Genomic DNA, 17034 nt, shown 5'->3' with positions numbered 1-17034 from the left:
TTTGTTGTAGTGCATGGTCAGACATCTCACACTCAACATGTGACTGAGAAAAGAGGCGTATAGTAATATAAAATATCTGGATATAGATATTTACAAGATAATATAAATAACAGACATAAATAACAGTCTAGTGACAGAGACAACAAACATAAGAGCGTGAAAGTTGTGCAATATACCTACATGTGATTTAATAATAATAATAATAATAATGATATTAATGCCCTAACAGCTTCCATTCAATAGGGTCACTGTACTTTGTGTTGTTTTTGTTGCCTGAAATTGTTTGCCAGCAGGTAGCATCCTGGATAAGAGAGGTCAGATGTAATTTTTCACAAATGGAAGGGAGATCACCATCCACAATCTCTTCTGCTGACCAGTCAAGGTGCTGAGGTTTGTGTCCGGACTGAACCAAGGCAGCGCTGAACCAAGTGGCGATGGCTGATGATAGGAGGGACTAGATTGTTTAGAGGTTGAATTTCTTAAGTTGGCACGAGAAGAACATCCTCTGTCATGTGTTCCTGGAGATAAAGGAGCCCAGAAACCTGGATGAATCTAGCGTGTCAAGTGACACACAATTCAAGAAAAGAGGCAAGTGTGGATAGGGACCCTTGAAATATTACTGCTCATTTACCTGCTAATTATGTGACACTAGGATTGCTAGTTAGATGGGTTCAGGTGTTATTTTACGAGTTTAAAAACATAATCACTGCCTCCTCTGAAAAATGTCTTGAACTACGCTGTAATTACCTGGCCTCTTGGCTTGTTTGCTAATACATGCAAAATGAACAAACAGCGGCAAATCAGCTTTCCTACGAGGCTGTCCATCCATTAGTGGACAATTTCTGATATTTCTCAAGTAGATAGTCCTCGTCCAAGAAAGTGGGCTGTCATTGGATCGTTTACTCATTTGTGAGTTGGTGATTGGTCAAAACTGAATGCTTTCATGTGCTGTCACCTTGCTCCTACAGTATAAGCCTGTCTCTGTGGAATATCTTACCTAACTCCAAAGAAAACAAATTGATGATCAAAAGTGAAAAATAAGAGCAAAAAGGGAAGTGAATAGAAATTAAAAAGACCAAAGAACAATTTAAACTTTTTAACAAGTTTCCATCTGTTTTCACATTTCCAATGACAGGTTTCTTCAATTTTGTGTACATTTTACTTTTCCATCATAATTACCTTTGTAATAGTGCTTTTATCACATAGTCGTTACTAAGCATTTGAATTTGTGCTATGAGTGCATGTTTACATCTATTTTTCTGTATTGTATTTCAGGTGGCCGACTGGGAACGTGATAAAAATATTGTAAAAGGCATAAACTTAATCTGTAATCCATTCATCCATCGATTCACTGCAGGTACTCCTGGAGCCTGTCCCTTTTTTATGCATAAATTACTTATTATTGGTATAAAACTACGATTTTGTGTCTGTCAACGTGCACCAGCTTAGCCAATTCAACACCTGTCCTAAAATCGCCCGTGAATTTTAAGTAACCACACAACACACCCATGCATTTTTTGACTCAAACACTAGCCACCTTGTTTGGCTAATCAATATCTTACTCTATTTAACTAATTAAATTATTTAATTAATTGAGCTAATGATCAAATTTAATGAATACATGGAATGGCTGAGGTGCCTCCGAAGAGAGGTTTGGGAGCTGACCATCTAACAAGATATCAGTAACTTTTTGGTAAAGAGAAGAAATTCTTGTTAGTATTTATCGTGCTACAGTTAATTTGCATATATATTAATATCAACTTGCAGACTAGTAGCTTTATACATTTTCTTTGCCTATAAATTTTAATATCATTGTGTATGTGTGTGTGCGTATGTGTGTGTGGTCCAGGTATACTTTACCTAGTGGGGACCAAATGATACCCATTTTTTTACCTTATGTTTCCTGGTCCCAATAAGGGATAACTCTATCTTATAAAAATCTGTGACTGCAATGAAAAAACAAAAAATGCAAAAACTCGTGTATTTTGTTTGTTTACTTATGGTTATGGTTAGGGCAGGATGGGGGTTAAGGTGGTCATATTTGTCATTAGCATTTTTCCCATAGAAATGAATGAGCGGGCCCCAAATAGATATGATTACATGACAGTGCGTGTGTGTGTATGTTAGTAATTATTATATTGTGGGGGCCAGATTTCCCCACAATGTGATAAAATCCTGTAGCTTTTTAGCTTACCAGTCCCCACAAGGATAACCTCAATTTTATAAAAATTTGACAGCGATCAAAAAACTAAAAATGCTGGTATCTTGTGTTTTCTTTGGTTACTTATGGTTAAGGGCTGGGTGGGGGTTAAGGTTGTCATTGTTAGGATTAGGGTTATACTCATAGGAGTGAATTGAGATTCCCTATAGATATGAATATGTGGACTGTGTGTGTGTGTAAAACCACTGACAGGTGCAGTGAGTAACACTGATTATCCCGTTACAATGGGACATGTGAACGCAAGTGAACAGTCAGTGCTTGTAATTAATGTGTTAGAAGGAGGAAACTGGGCAAACAGAAAGATCTGAGTGACTTTGACAAGGGCCAATTTGTGATAGCTAGACAACTGGGTCAGAGCATCTCCAAAATGGCAGGTCTTGTGCAGTGTTCCTGGTATGCAGTGGTCAGTACCTACCAAAAGCGGTCCAAGACAGGCCAACCAGTGAACCAGTGATGGGGTCATGGGCACCAAAGGCTCACTGATGTTCATGGGTACCAAAGGCTAGTCTGTCTGGTCCGATCCCACAGGAGAGCTACTGTAGCACAGATTGTTGAAAACGTTAATGCTGACTATGATAGAAAGGTGTCAAAACACACAGTGCATCACAGCTTGCTGTGTATGGGCCAGATCAATCAGATGGCCCCATGTTGACCCCTGTGCACCACCGAAAGCAGCTACAATGGCAGATTAATGAGTTCAGGGTCCCCTAGGCTACACTTTCCATAGGCCCCTCTTCTGTTACCACTCCCCAAAACAATACAACAATTGACTATAAAACTATTTCATATTAGTAACTATAAAGTAATAGAATGTGATGCTGTGTCAATCACATCCAAAGAGCAGTGAACTAACAAGCTTACACCTCCACGTCAGTCATATGCGGCAATCAAAGAGTACAACAGAGACCTCACTGACTAAATGTGTTGGGCGGTATACCGGTTCATACCAAAAACCGTTTAGTATTATTGTTATGATATGATTTTTTTTTTTAAACTGTTGAAGGGTGGTGCAGTGGTTAGCACTTTCTCACTCACACCTCTGGGACCCGGGTTCGAGTCTCCGCCTGGGTCATATGTATGTGGAGTTTGCATGTTCTCCCCATGTCGTCGTGGGGTTTCCTCTGGGTACTCCGGTTTCCCCCCACAGTCTGAAAACTTGCTGAGGCTAATTGGAGTTGCTAAATTGTGCATGTGTGAGTGAATGATGTATGAGTGTGCCCTGCGATGGGCTGGCCCCCCATCCTGGGTTGTTCCCTGCCTCATGCCCATTGCTTCCGGGATAGGCTCCGGACCCCCGCGACCCAGTAGGATAAGCGGTTTGGAAAATGGATGGATGGATGTTTAAGGGGGGACCTTTTTCACTGCTGCGCCGCTAAAAATGTACCCCGAAAGATCAGAAATGGAAGATATAGCTGACGCTGGAGTTGGAAATAATGAGACACTGGGTTTGTCAAAAAATCAATTCTCAGATACTAACAGATATCAAAACTTTTCACCATTATTAATACCAACAGTGCAGTTTTCCCCTCAATCGCCAAACTTTACGCGAACTGCTACAGCGCGGCCCCTCCCCTTCTCTCAATATCCGCTGAACGTATGCGCGCTGGTTAACGCACTCCTACAAAGCTGGATGAATATGGCATGTAGTGCAGCTGAAGGTACTTGGAAAGCTGCTTTAGTAAAAAAAAAAAAACAAAACAACGCAAAAGTGCTGTTGTAAGTATTTCACAGACGAGCATGGAAAGGCTAAGGATGTCAATAAGCCTCTATGCAAGCAATGCTACAAAGTCAAGTAACACGTCAAACCTGGCGATGCATCTTAAAGACCAACATCCCGATCTTTCGCGAGGTCAGTAAAGCTCGCGTTTCAGCAACACTGAACTATTAACACATTTAACTTGGCCGGCGCCCACCTTAACATTAGCCGTTTATCTATAAGCAGTTAACCAACACACACATTAGCCATATGTTATCATTAAGGTAGCGGATAGGCGCAATGGCTAATAATAAACAATATAGTTAATGTGGGAACAATGCAAAAACGTAAAATAAAAATATGTGCTGTAAAATCCTGTAAAATGTGGTGAACGCGCAGTCATGCTTAAAAATAATACCACCGTATACCGTGAAACCGATATAACTTTGAAAAATACAGCGATATAAATGTTTGGTCATAGCCACTGTTCCAGTGCATGTCAGCTGTATCCACAATGTGCATTTGGCATTGATGGCAAAGACTTTACAAAGAGGAACAAGTTCCACGAGAATATAAAACAAGGTCTTGCCAATAGAATGTTTTCTTGCTTGCTTTCCTGGCAGAAAACTCATTGATCAGGCTCGTAGAATCCATTATATTAGTCTCCCAGTATCGGCAGGTGAAATGTTCCAAGACCTACTGTGGATGGACTAGATCCAACAGGAGTAACTGTGGACACAAGATGAAGCTGTCTGAAAGGGATGTCCAGGAATTAACCTGGACTGCATCTAAAAAACATAAAACCACAGCTGCTGAGCTCAGTGCAGAATTAAATGTGCACCAGGAACTCCATGGGGTCAATGTTCATAGTTAGGCTGCTATAACCAAACCTTTGGTCACTCGTGCCAATGCCAAACACTACTTTCATTGGTGCCAACCATGCCAAACGGTGACACGCCCATCTAGAACAAGTGGTGTGCCTAGGGTGTGCCATGATATTGCAGCCCCGACATACGCCTAGTGGTTCAAACATTACACCTTTAAGATGGTGCTACGTATCAGGATAATAATGTACCAATACACACAGCAAGATGAGTGACAGAGTGGTTTGACGAACATGAGAGTTCACCGTCTCCCATGGCCTGCACAGTCACCAGATCTGAATAGTATTGAGCCGCTTTGAGGTGATGTCATGCCCTGATCGCTCCAATCCTCCTGTGTGCCATGTCCCCTCATTTCCTCATTTACCTCATGTAGAATCCTCTTGTTATCAGCTGTTTTTAGTTGTGTTTACTGCTTACCGAGTATTTAAGTGCATTTCTGTGGATGTTTTCCTAATCTGGTCATTGACGTCATTCCTTCCTAGTGTGCTGTGTCCTGAATGTACCTCACCTTGAATAAATCCCTTGTTTCCCCTATTCCTGAGACTCCTGCAACTCTTTCCCTGCTCTGTATTATGGAAGCGTGACATGTGATTTGGAGAAGCGAGTCAGGAAACGTTTTCCTCCACCCGCATCATGCAGTGACCTGGCCACTGTTCTGCACGATGAATGGCTCAAAATCCCTCTGGCCACTGTACAATATTTGTATCTGTCATTCCCAAGTCGAATTGATGCCTTATTGGCCTCAGAATTAGGCCCTACATCATACAAATAAATTGCCGTGGTCTAAAACCAGGTGTTTCACTTTAATTGTCTAACCCCTGTATATTACTGCTATGGAGAGCCTTGTCAATCACTCTGATTTGTAATGGACATAACAGGCGAGTGAACTAGTCAGCTATCACCTTTCGGTCTTCGAATTCCTTGAAGTAGTGGAGATGTCTGTCCGATGGATGTCAGGTCAGGTTTGACAAGTTGCCTCACTTTGCAAGACAGACTTTAAGACCAGGCTTGCACAGCAGTGCTGCCGTATTAGGGGATCGGACTTGCCATTTCCATTCACTTCATAGCTAAAATATCTCCATATTTCATTTCAGGCCCCCTCTTTGGCAGTGAGTTCAGGTGCTGAATCTGCCGCCATCTCTTATCTAATCCGTGAACAAAGCAGGAAAATTACTCCACTATGCCATTGCTCTCAAATTACTTAACGCTTGCTGTGAGTCAGTCACAGTTATTTTCCCCAATCACAGCCTCCCCCCGCCCTCCTTGCTAGTGCAACATCACTGCTGTTAGTGTTGAACTGAAAGACACGGATTCCTTTTAACCAGATCAAACAGCACATAATAAAAGTATTGGGTTTTTTTTCTCAAAATGATGGAATTATACTGTCTTCATAAGTGTAGCTGCCCAGTTTTTTTGGTTTCCTGTGCAGCGATTTGTCCTCAATACTTGCACTAAAATGCAAAAAAGTGCTATTATAATAATTTGTAGATGTAAACTGCACTTTGGTCTCCAAAAATCCAAATTTATTGACCAATATACTCTGTCAGAAAAAGTACCAAGTTCTACCTTTACTTGTTCCTGGGGCTGTACCCTGAAGGGTCTGTCAATTGTGCCTTAGCTGTAAATAAATGTACCTTTTAGATTAATTTAAGGTACAGGAATGAGGAACATATAGGCTAGCAGTATAGTAAGGAACATTTTTGTACCATTTGGGGGACATTGATGTTGTTTGGACCTTGGGAAGCAAAACTGTACCAGGGCTGTACTCTAGTTTCTGACTGTGTAGCGATATTTTGCCCACCGGTTCCAATACTTCCAGAATGTGGCATATAGAAATGATAGTATGATGGACTGGCATCCCTGCCTGTGTCCTGCGATTCCAGGGATAGATTGCAGGCCCACCACAACCCTATACTTGTATGTATAAGGAAAATGCATAGTTATTTATTCTAACAGGATTCAGCTAAACTGGTATTAACACCTGCTGTTTGAAATTTCAAAGCTGTTCAGGTAGCTACAAAACTGGGTAACAAAACATGATAATAACAAAACAGTGGTTCAATACTTACCATTAAAAGACAGAAAAAATGTCAGTTCTACATGTTTATCAGTATTTCCTATGTATATTTTAAAGATGTTATTAAATAACATTTGAAACTGATGCGTTGATTCCCTATAGTAGCTACACACTTGAATGAATCAAAAGCCTACAGTTATATCGACCAGTGCAATAATTCCTCAGTCACCACAAGTACCCGTACAGAAGCTCTTCCCCTTGCCCTGCGGAGGACAAGCACCATCTCCACTCTAGCTAGCTATTTATCCGAAAGCTAGCACCTTCACCCTGCTCCTCAGTTTTCCCTCATTTAACGGCACGACACCCAGGAAAGCCGCCCCAGCGTGTTTTGCCTCGTTTGGTTGTCTGGTTGCTTAGCTCCCTCCTGTTTGTCCGCCCCCCCAGCTGAGCGCTCTTTGTCCTATCCGAGATTAGGGTAGACTAATATCGGACGGAATGTCTTCTGTTGTGCCAACAATAAATAATAAATACGGTTTTCTATTTCACCCGGAACCCCGGTGTGACAACAGCTTTCATTTAGCCAAGGTGTTGCGTCAGCATAACCCACACTTCATGTAGCCGATCACTGCATATTTTTTGTTTTAAAAAAAAGGCTAAAACACATTTTTTATTAAAAAAAGTCAATAAACCTTTCTGGAATTTCATCGGTACCCTTAATATTGTACGATATTGTAATATAGCTTATTTGTTACGATACAGGACTCTGTGAGCCTTGGATAAACTCTTCCAAACTGGAGTCAGTCAGTTCATTTTGAATTGAGAGGATTATTAGTAAAAAAAAAAAGGTGAGGATCAGTATTACAGTTCCACGTAACATCCGTTCGTCCGTGTCTCATTCATTCATCACACTAACAGATGTCAGCCTTTGTACTTTCATACTTTGGGAATGCACTTTGGTAATTCACTTTGCATATTACAAAACTGGGATTGACACAATGTTGTAATTTTAACGATTAACCCTGTTTTACTGGACTGTATTTTGTAATATTATTGCATTTGAATTGGTTCTACCCTAATGAATCTTATTCTAAAATAAATACTCTGTATTATAGAATAGTAAACTCTGTTTAAACTCTATTAAACGCTGTTTCCCAAATATTTGTATATACGTAATCTATTGTTTGGGGTCACACCTTCTGACACTGGACCAGTTCTCTAAATTTGTTTATTCCCTTAATGTGTGGAAATCGACAGAAATGCATTTAATCCAAATACAATATGCTTTGGCTCTGTATTTCCAATAATGACCATAATGAAACTTCAGGTAGTTCTTCAAAACGGGTAACTTCGAATATTTAATGACTTCGGTCAATTTTATTTACGCCCTAACACCGGCCACCCATAATAATAACCACATGGGCACTCGTTAAGGGCCGCTTTGAACTTTTTGCCATTAAATTTGCGACAATAAATGAGCGTGCCGGGCGGGGTTTTTCCAAAGGGGCGGAGCGGGGCGCGCTCGTGAGCCGCATCGCGGGCTTGAGTAATGAATGAGAGCGGCTCCGCAGAGCGGGATACTGCGCTTATACTCCACATGAAACCGCTTCAAGTTTACTTATTTTCATAGCTCGACCATCGGTGTTGAAAGAAGAAGGGGCGACTGGGCTTCACGTGGTGCTTTTATGAATTGGGCTGGAGGGATCGGCGGCTTCAACTCGCACATTCCTCCAAAGGACCGCTGTGAAGTTACTGGGACGACCTCTTTGTGAAGACGGTATGTGATGAAAGAGTGAAACTACATCTTGTCCTCCCTTCGGTCATTAAGGCATTTTTACATACCAGCATTGCTGCATGGGTGGATTTATTTCATTCAAAATATATAGGAGTGGCGTGCTTTGGGTTCTAGTGACGCACGTTTTGGCATAGTAAAGCTGACCCTGGGTAATACTTTTAATATGTGTAGGTAAAGCGAAAAACGGGGGTAATTTTTATGTCACCAACGAAACTTCTGTTGTCATGACGAAGTACATTTGTATAGAAGGTGACAGTTTTGTTGCACAGCAATAAAATAGAAATGTTAGGACTGTAAACTCATGACTAAATCACTTCTCAGCTCTTGTTAAGTATTTTTAATCACTTCAACCCTCTAAGAAATTCCTTTGGTTTTATTCTTTCAATAAATGCGATTGATATCAAATAGACAGGTTATATATAATTTGGAAACTGTTAACCTGCGAAAAACGATATTTTAAAAATTAATTACGAAATAAATGCATACAAATATCTAATAATAAAGTTAATAACTTATGACACTTATATTTTAATTACCAAAGGCGGCATCTACATATTGTCGTGGTGTGGTTTCGTTGTATTAACTATTGTTGCTGTTAAATCACGCCTTTCAGGTAAATATTTGTTAAAACGCTATATTTATGAAGCTGCAATCTGTGTTTTGAAAATGCATGTGAGCGCGTACTCATGATTTGCTTTTATTATTATTATTAACACGCTAGGTTTCCTTTTTAATACAAAACGACTACGCAGTTGTCGAACTTTACACAGCCCTCGCAGACAGTTTTGGATACCAGACAGCCAAGGATAACAGCGGTTAGCCAAGCAAAATAATGCTGCATGCAGACATTCTCTCAGAACAGGCTTCTGTGCTGACCTTTAAAAATGCATAAAGATAATGGTCATCCAAAACCTTCTTGGACACACATAGTGGGTGACAAACACTTGCATTTCTTCTTGGATTTTACCAGACAGAATCAGACAATGTGGCTTGAGAAGTTGTTTATAAAAGGTTAATCATTGCCCATGTAATGTCGTTTTGCTTAAAAAGAGACTTGTTAGAAATGTATACAGATTCACCCACTTGCAGGTGCTTCCTTAGAAGAGATATCTTACCAACATATGGAAGATCTTTGATAAAATTATGGATTTAATACAAGGTAGACTATACATTTGCAGAACCGTTTCCTGTGTTATCAGTAAGTTAGTAAATATGTGTTACACACAAACCTGTTATTAGTAATACATTTATAAATGGAGAACTGTGTGAGAACAGTGAGCAAGGGATAAATATGTTGTTTTGTTTAGGTTCACGTAATGCTGATAGCGAATGGACAGGAATTATGGGATTCGTTTAGCGCACGTGCCTTGGGGGTCTAAAAATGTATTTCCTGAGGAATTTAAGTGCCCGTCAACAAAGAACTCAGCATCCCACTGATGGCCCTATTCTCCTGTAGCCCGTGCACACTGTAGACCTCCAACGAGTCAAAAATGAACGGCATACTCCAAGCATCCAACTGTGCTCAGAAAAAAAGCCAAGACCGACAGAGCCGTGTGAATAGGCCCTGAGCAGCTTTAAATAGGGAGCCAAAGCAAGGATCCTCCGCTTCTCCTCCTTGGCCGGTACATGAATCAGGCCTTTTGTTCTCCACTCAATGGCAATTCAGGGCAGCCTTTAGCAGCAGAGGCGAACATGGTGAGCTGCCTATTCTGCAGCTGTAGTGAACGCAGTGTACATGCCTACAGCGTCTTTCCAGTGCGCGAGGCATTCGCAGGGTGTAGTAACAAGATATTTCACCTATTGGAAAGTAGAACTGCCTCTGCTTGCTTTAACGGTATATCTTTGCAGCTCTTTGATTTCATGTGTGTGATGCGTACAGACAGCAGTAGCTTGTGTGGTCACTTTGCTCTTTTTCTTCATTAAACAGAGCCATTATAAGCCCACACTGAAGATCTGGCCAGCCATTCACTCATCTTGGCTCCAGAGTCCTCCCGCATGTTTTTTTGCATGACTCCCATGTAGCAGGGAATGCTAAGGAATGTCTGTTCATGCCTGTGTCTACCTTGAACCTTTCTGACAGCCCTGTGGTACTATGGCATCGCTGCCCTGTGGGGTGGGGGGGGGGTGGGGGGGCATCCCTTCATCTGATGATCTTAAGTGAGGCCCAACAGAGTTCTTAAGTCACCTGCCAGCCACATGGTGTAGGGTTAGGGGACTGTGGGTGCACACCAACCCAAGGTTACGCATGAGAACCATTTCCTAAGCTTCGCAAATTTGTAGGTAAGCCAGAAACATGATAATACAGTACATAATAATTATATTAATTATGCAGTAATAATAAAAGTAACAAAAAACTAAATACGGTACTGTACTGTGCTTGGAGTAGACAAACTGCTGAAGCTATGAAACATTTTCAGGAGCGCCACAAAGTAGCGTGAGCGTTCGTTATTATGAACCATTGTATTTAACCAAAATTTTTTAAGATAATAGGCGTTTCGTAAGTACAGATTGTCTGTAAGTTGGGTGTCCTGCCTGTATATCATGCATCTCTAGGATGACGTTTCATGGGCTTCCTGCGTTGGTACCAGAGCGTGTTCAGTGCTGACGTTAACTGCCTGCTAGGAAAAGGATGCTAACATCGTGGACTCAATTTCCTTTCGTTTTTTTTCGTCCGTGTTTTCTTGCCCATCTGGTGTGTTGGACAGCTCCACAATGGAAGCAGGAAAAAGCTGGAGAGAGTAATCGAATTGTCTTAGGAACAGATCGGAAATGCGGGGGGGGGGGGGGACTGGAAGTGGGGAAAGAGGGATTTGGACTCCAGTGAAGGAAGGAGGATTTGCTTTTTTGTATTGCTTTTTAAATCACATGATGTCATTCTGAGCAGATGTCTAATTTGGGCGTGAAGACATTTAGTCCAAACAAACAGGATTTATTCCAGTTTTATCAAAATTTGATTTAAGTAACTGTTTCACCCTTTGAACTCTGTTGAAGACAGAATTGTTTTATAGGACAATAAACATTTATAAACATTTTTTAACATTGCCTGTAAGCCCAAAATGGATTTTAGATACCTCTGCACTGATGTGTTTTGGATTCTTTTCCTGAAGATGTATAACAACCTCCTTTAGTACTGAATTTGTTTTATTATTACAGACGCTCCCCTACTTACGAACGAGATACGTTCCGAATGGCCGTTCGTAACTTGAAATGTTCGTAAGTCATTATTCAACATTATTTTAAGGGTATACGCAAGTACAAAGAACTAGGATGCTGGGAGTACGCACGCTACGCTGCTGTGCGGCGGGAATAGCGGCCAGAAGAAAAAAAAACTGATGTTGCGGACAGGAGCCCAAGTAACACAATCTGGATTTAAAGTTCTCTTCGTTTGTACGTCTGAAAGTTCGTAAGTAGAAGAGCGTCTGTATTATTATTATTATCCATCCATCCATCCATTTTCCAAACCGCTTATCCTATTGGGTCGCGGGGGGTCCGGAGCCTATCCCGGAAGCAATGGGCACGAGGCAGGGAATAACGCAGGATGGGGGGCCAGTCCATCGCAGGGCACACTCACACACCATTCACTCACACATGCACACCTACGGGCAATTTAGCAAGTCCAATTGGCCTCAGCATGTTTTTGGACTGAAACCCCACGACGACATGGGGAGAACATGGGGAGAACATGCAAACTCCACACTCCACACACATGTGACCCAGGCGGAGATTTGAACCCGGGTCCCAGAGGTGTGAGGCAACAGTGCTAACCACTGCACCACCATGCCGCCCCTATTATTATTATTATTATTATTATTATTATTATTATTATTATTATTATTATTATTATTATTATTATTATTATTATTATTTTACATTAACTGAAAATTGAAAGCAATAGCATCAGAGACTGCTGATGTTCAGGTAGCATACTTATTCTGCAGCCAAAGTCAGGATTTGAATCCGTTATGTTTGATGAGTGACATTATGAAGTGGAAATGTCATCATGCTGCGAGAGGAGGTGCCAAGCTAACCCCATCTTAATAGGGTTAATGTGTTTTACAAAGCAGCCGTTGAGAAGCTTTTCTTACATGTGGTTTATGTGGTGGGCAAAGGCTTCATGCCCTTTTCCCATAATGCAGAACCTACCGGGAATGTTGGGCGCCTGCGCTGATGTGCAGAATGACCGTGTCTGTGTCTCTCAGGAGAGATACAGGGAGCTGAAAACGAGTGACCATGTTGGTTCAAACACCATTGACTTGTGTCACAAAGCAGATGGACTGGGAAGCTCAGAAGCTCATATCTGGAACTGATATATAATATCCTCTGGAGCATGAAATGTCTTTATGACATGTCACTTGAGAGTGAAAGGGAGAGTCCTTCGGAGGGTCCTTACAGGATTTCCCTGTAAAATGAGAAAGGCCTCCGCTTTCTTTGTGAATTGCAGGACCTTGCAGCAGCTTCTCTGGCTTATATCAATATGACCTGCCTCGGGGGACACTGGGTGAACATCTGAGGGGTTTATTCATCAGCGTTAGGCCGTGAGGAAGTCATCATTGTTGGGGCAGGCTGTTGAATGTTTAAGAGACCGCTCTCGTTTGGCGTTGTTTGCCCGCACAAAGAAGTGAATAAATATTTAAACAATCTATTATAGCAATACAATCACAATTTTATGTATTTGGTAGAGGAAGTTTTTAGGTTTTCACATACATTTACATTATAGATTCATTCAAAATCCATCCTTCCACAGAGCTCAGACATTATTTTATCTGTCCTTTAGAAGGAAGGCATGTTCAGTTCAGAATGTACTTTTCAGACAGCAAACTGTGCTTCTGGCTACACTACTGCGACACAGTGTCTCCTTTTGCATATATTTTCCTTCCACATCTTATTATGTTAGGCTGCCAGTTTTGCGTCACAGTGGGAAAGAAGTTATCCTTTGCCGCTTTGATAGTGCGGCTGGGTGGGAACTGTAGGCTTTGTGGGAGGGGTCCGGATTCCCCACTCTGTCACCAGGCCAGCGTCAGCATTTCTGATGTGTCAGAGTGTGATTGCTGGGCCGTGGGGAAGCTGCCCCCGGTGTGGATGTAGGAAGTAGGTGGATGGGGACACTAGGTGGATGCCTGATTGTTGTGGAGAAGCCTCGCAGGGAAAGGTGTGGGACAAGAGCCTCATTTTACTGACAGCCATGACAAATTCAGCAAATTGTTTACAGCTGGCCTTCAGGGAAATATAATATGCAATATATGGAGAATACACAGCCAGGCTGTCTAGTCCTTCCTGGTTGACTGGCTCCGCGCATCGTGTTACTTTCTCTCTGGGGTGCTTTCTACTGAATGAGCCATCTTGATATTTTCACAGCATTCGAGTGTTTGCAGAGATGCTTCCCAACCTCATCTGCCCGCCTCCTTCACACTGCCTTGTGTACAGGTGATGCCAGAGAAGCTAAATGCTGCTCTGTATTCCGGCAGCGGTGCAATATGCTTATCGTTCCGAAGCAGGCTTCTCCTGGGGACTCGATTTTGGGGTTGCTGTTTGCCTCTCTTTACCTGCAGAGATTCCTCAGCTCATGAGATGTGAGGAATATGCTGAATCTATATGGCGTTAAAGTGCCGGAACACAATCAGCGCATCACATTGACAATGGATGTCATCGATGGCAGATTTGGCTTCTGTGCTTGTGATCGGAAGTTTTCCGGTTTGAATCTCATGTTCGACATGGTAGCCACGTCTCCATTGGGCCCTCGAGCAAGGCCCTTAGCCAGGGGTGTCGGAAATAGGGGGGGGCAATATGGGCAGACCCTCACTTTCCCAAAAAAATATAGTCATTGACAAAAAAAGTTAAGCACTCAGAAGTAATGGTCCGATTTGGATGTAATTTGGTGCACATACAGAGCAGCGATGGGTATGTAAATGACTTGATTTGCAAGGAGCTGGCATGTCTAGTCACCAGACAGAGAGGATGCCTCCTAGACGCATTAGACAGCATTACCAGCACTAGCAGCACTTCATAGGGGTGGCATTGCGGTTTGCATGAGGCTAGGGGGTCGTATCGTGCAATTGCCCGGTATGAGGGGCATGCAGATGTCACTGTCGCCCGATGTTGGGACCAATGGGCACGTGAGAGCACCTAAACATGTTGTAAAGGTTCTGGTCGCCCAAGACAGACCAAACAATGGGGGGATCGTCATTTCGTGCGCCAAGCATAACAGAACCCCATGACATCCGTGTCTCGACGACTGGCATCAGCCGGATTACGGGTTCACCATCCCACGTGTAGGCTGCCGTTAACTCCATGCTGTAACTGGGAGGCATGGATTGATGACAAGTGGCATCGTACCATGTTCAGTGAAGAATCTCGGTTCTGCATTACCACTGATGACCGTTGTGTGCCCGTATGTTGGCACCAAGAGGGGAGGACCAATCCTGCCAATGTTGTGGAGAGACACGCCGGTGTTACTCCTGGCATTCTGGTGTGGGGAGCCATAAGGTATGACATCATGGTGTGGGGAGTCATAGGGTATGACATCGTGGTGTGGGGAGCCATAGGGTGTGACATCGTGGTGTGGGGAGCCATAGGGTGTGACATCATGGTGTGGGGAGAAATAGGGTATGACATCATGGTGTGGGGAGTCATAGAGTATGACTTCTGGTCATCTCTGGTAATGATTCCTGGAACCTGACGGCACAGCGCTACGCCAGTGACATTCTGCATCCGCATGTCTTACCCCTCCTGAGACAGCACCCTGACACAGTCGATCAACAAGACAACACTAGTCCACACACGGCCCATGTGTCTATGCATTGCCAGCATCATGTTGAGGTCCTCCTGTGTCCAACCTGGTCCCCCGATCTTTCCCCAGTCGAACATGTGTGAAATCAGCTCGGATGTTATGTCAGACCCAGTGCCAAAATGGAGGATCTCAAGGGCCAGCTACAACAGCTGTGGGCCGACTTGCCGCAGGATAGGATACAACGGCTGTACGACTCATTTCCTTACCGTATCGCCGCATGTATCCAGGCCCGGGGGGGTGCCACACCCTACTCATGTGGGGCCAGCAGTGCGCCCATACTGCCAACTCTGTTGTCCGTTTGATCTGATATTATAGTCATTGTGATACAGTCACATGACCTTTCACTACGTGCAGATTCATCTCATTTCCACCACTCCGTCTGGGTGCTTAAGTTTTTTTGTCAATGAGTGTAAATTTAAAAAATAATCAAGAGCAAGAGCACATTCCTTATCTCATATTATGAATCCATGTGTTTCTGAGGCCAATTCATCACGCATGCAGAGTGCGAGGACGAAACACATTCCTAACAAGTATTGTAGCCATGTATCAGACAAAATCATTGTATCTACTGATTATATGGATCAGTTTTTTTTTAGGTGTGTTTTGTTTAGTTGTGAAACAGTAGCCTAAACAGTATTAGTCTGATTCTAAATTACAAACTGTCTCTTACTTCGCATCCTTTCATAATAAGACTACGGCATGTCTGCCCGTAACGATGTCACAACGTACATCACACCCTAACCCTCCCCCACCTGTCAGGGCTCCCCAATGTCAAGCTTCAAATAAAAGCTACTTTTTAATTTATTTTTAAATACTGAATCTGACACTTTTTTAGCTGGGCGAGGAGCAACACAGGAAGTGGTGAGCTGAGTAAACCTTTCGATAGGGGCCGCATATTAAGCACAGGTGTGACTGCTGTGAGCAGGTATGTGAGTGCAGTCCTGTTCACGGGGCATGTGTGTGCTTGTTTCTGGTGGATTACATCAGCAGCAGGTGGGCTTACTGTACGTGGAGGCAAGCCTTCCCCCGCAGGCCTGATTCTGTGTCACCCCCTTACTCAGTTGCACTGGCTAATAGCTTTAGCATCTGCACGGGGCGGTCCCAGGCATACCATGTGGTAACCAATACGCTTCCAGGAATTCCTGGGGTTCAGAGGTCATGTAGGATTTTTACCAAATATATGGTCGGAAATATATGGTTATTCTATATATACGTTCTGATGATATTCTGAATATATATTCTAATTTTTTATTTTTTTTTCGAAAATGCTGCCATTTAGTATTTAACAGCTTCGTAACATTAATAGCCACATTTGGGACATACAGTTGTATTAATAAATTATGAATTATAACGAGGAAAAAAAGAAACACTTTTCACGGTGAACCGTAAAACTATTTCCCAACAAAGTTAAATCGATAATGACTACTCCACAAGCGCCTTTCACGTCCTTGTGGAAAGGCAGTTACATAAAATCTATAAAAGGATGGAGTACTATTCCATTACGTAGCTTACAATTTTATCTAAAACAGCCTAATTCTTTCAGTTTATATCCATACCTAGGGCAGCGTATGGCGAAATGTCTTCAATAGCAACATTCCAGTTTCAGCAATGTATGAAGAATATACCACTTTCCAGCT

At 42.5% G+C, this 17034-nt stretch overlaps 1 protein-coding gene across 1 annotated transcript in view; it reads left to right on the top strand.

Moving 5' to 3' along the window:
- The first annotated feature begins 8372 nt into the window (after window positions 1-8372).
- Window positions 8373-17034, top strand: part of LOC125742804 (ankyrin repeat and fibronectin type-III domain-containing protein 1) — a 234256-nt gene continuing 225594 nt past the window's right edge. The window contains exon 1 of the mRNA XM_049015164.1: window positions 8373-8592. The gene's annotated coding sequence lies outside the window, so the exon portion shown is untranslated. The remainder of the gene's footprint in view (window positions 8593-17034) is intronic.

Source organism: Brienomyrus brachyistius, chromosome 5 (genome assembly GCF_023856365.1).
Source record: "Brienomyrus brachyistius isolate T26 chromosome 5, BBRACH_0.4, whole genome shotgun sequence".
Taxonomy (NCBI): domain Eukaryota; kingdom Metazoa; phylum Chordata; class Actinopteri; order Osteoglossiformes; family Mormyridae; genus Brienomyrus; species Brienomyrus brachyistius.
This window is presented reverse-complemented; position numbering and strand designations above follow the sequence as displayed.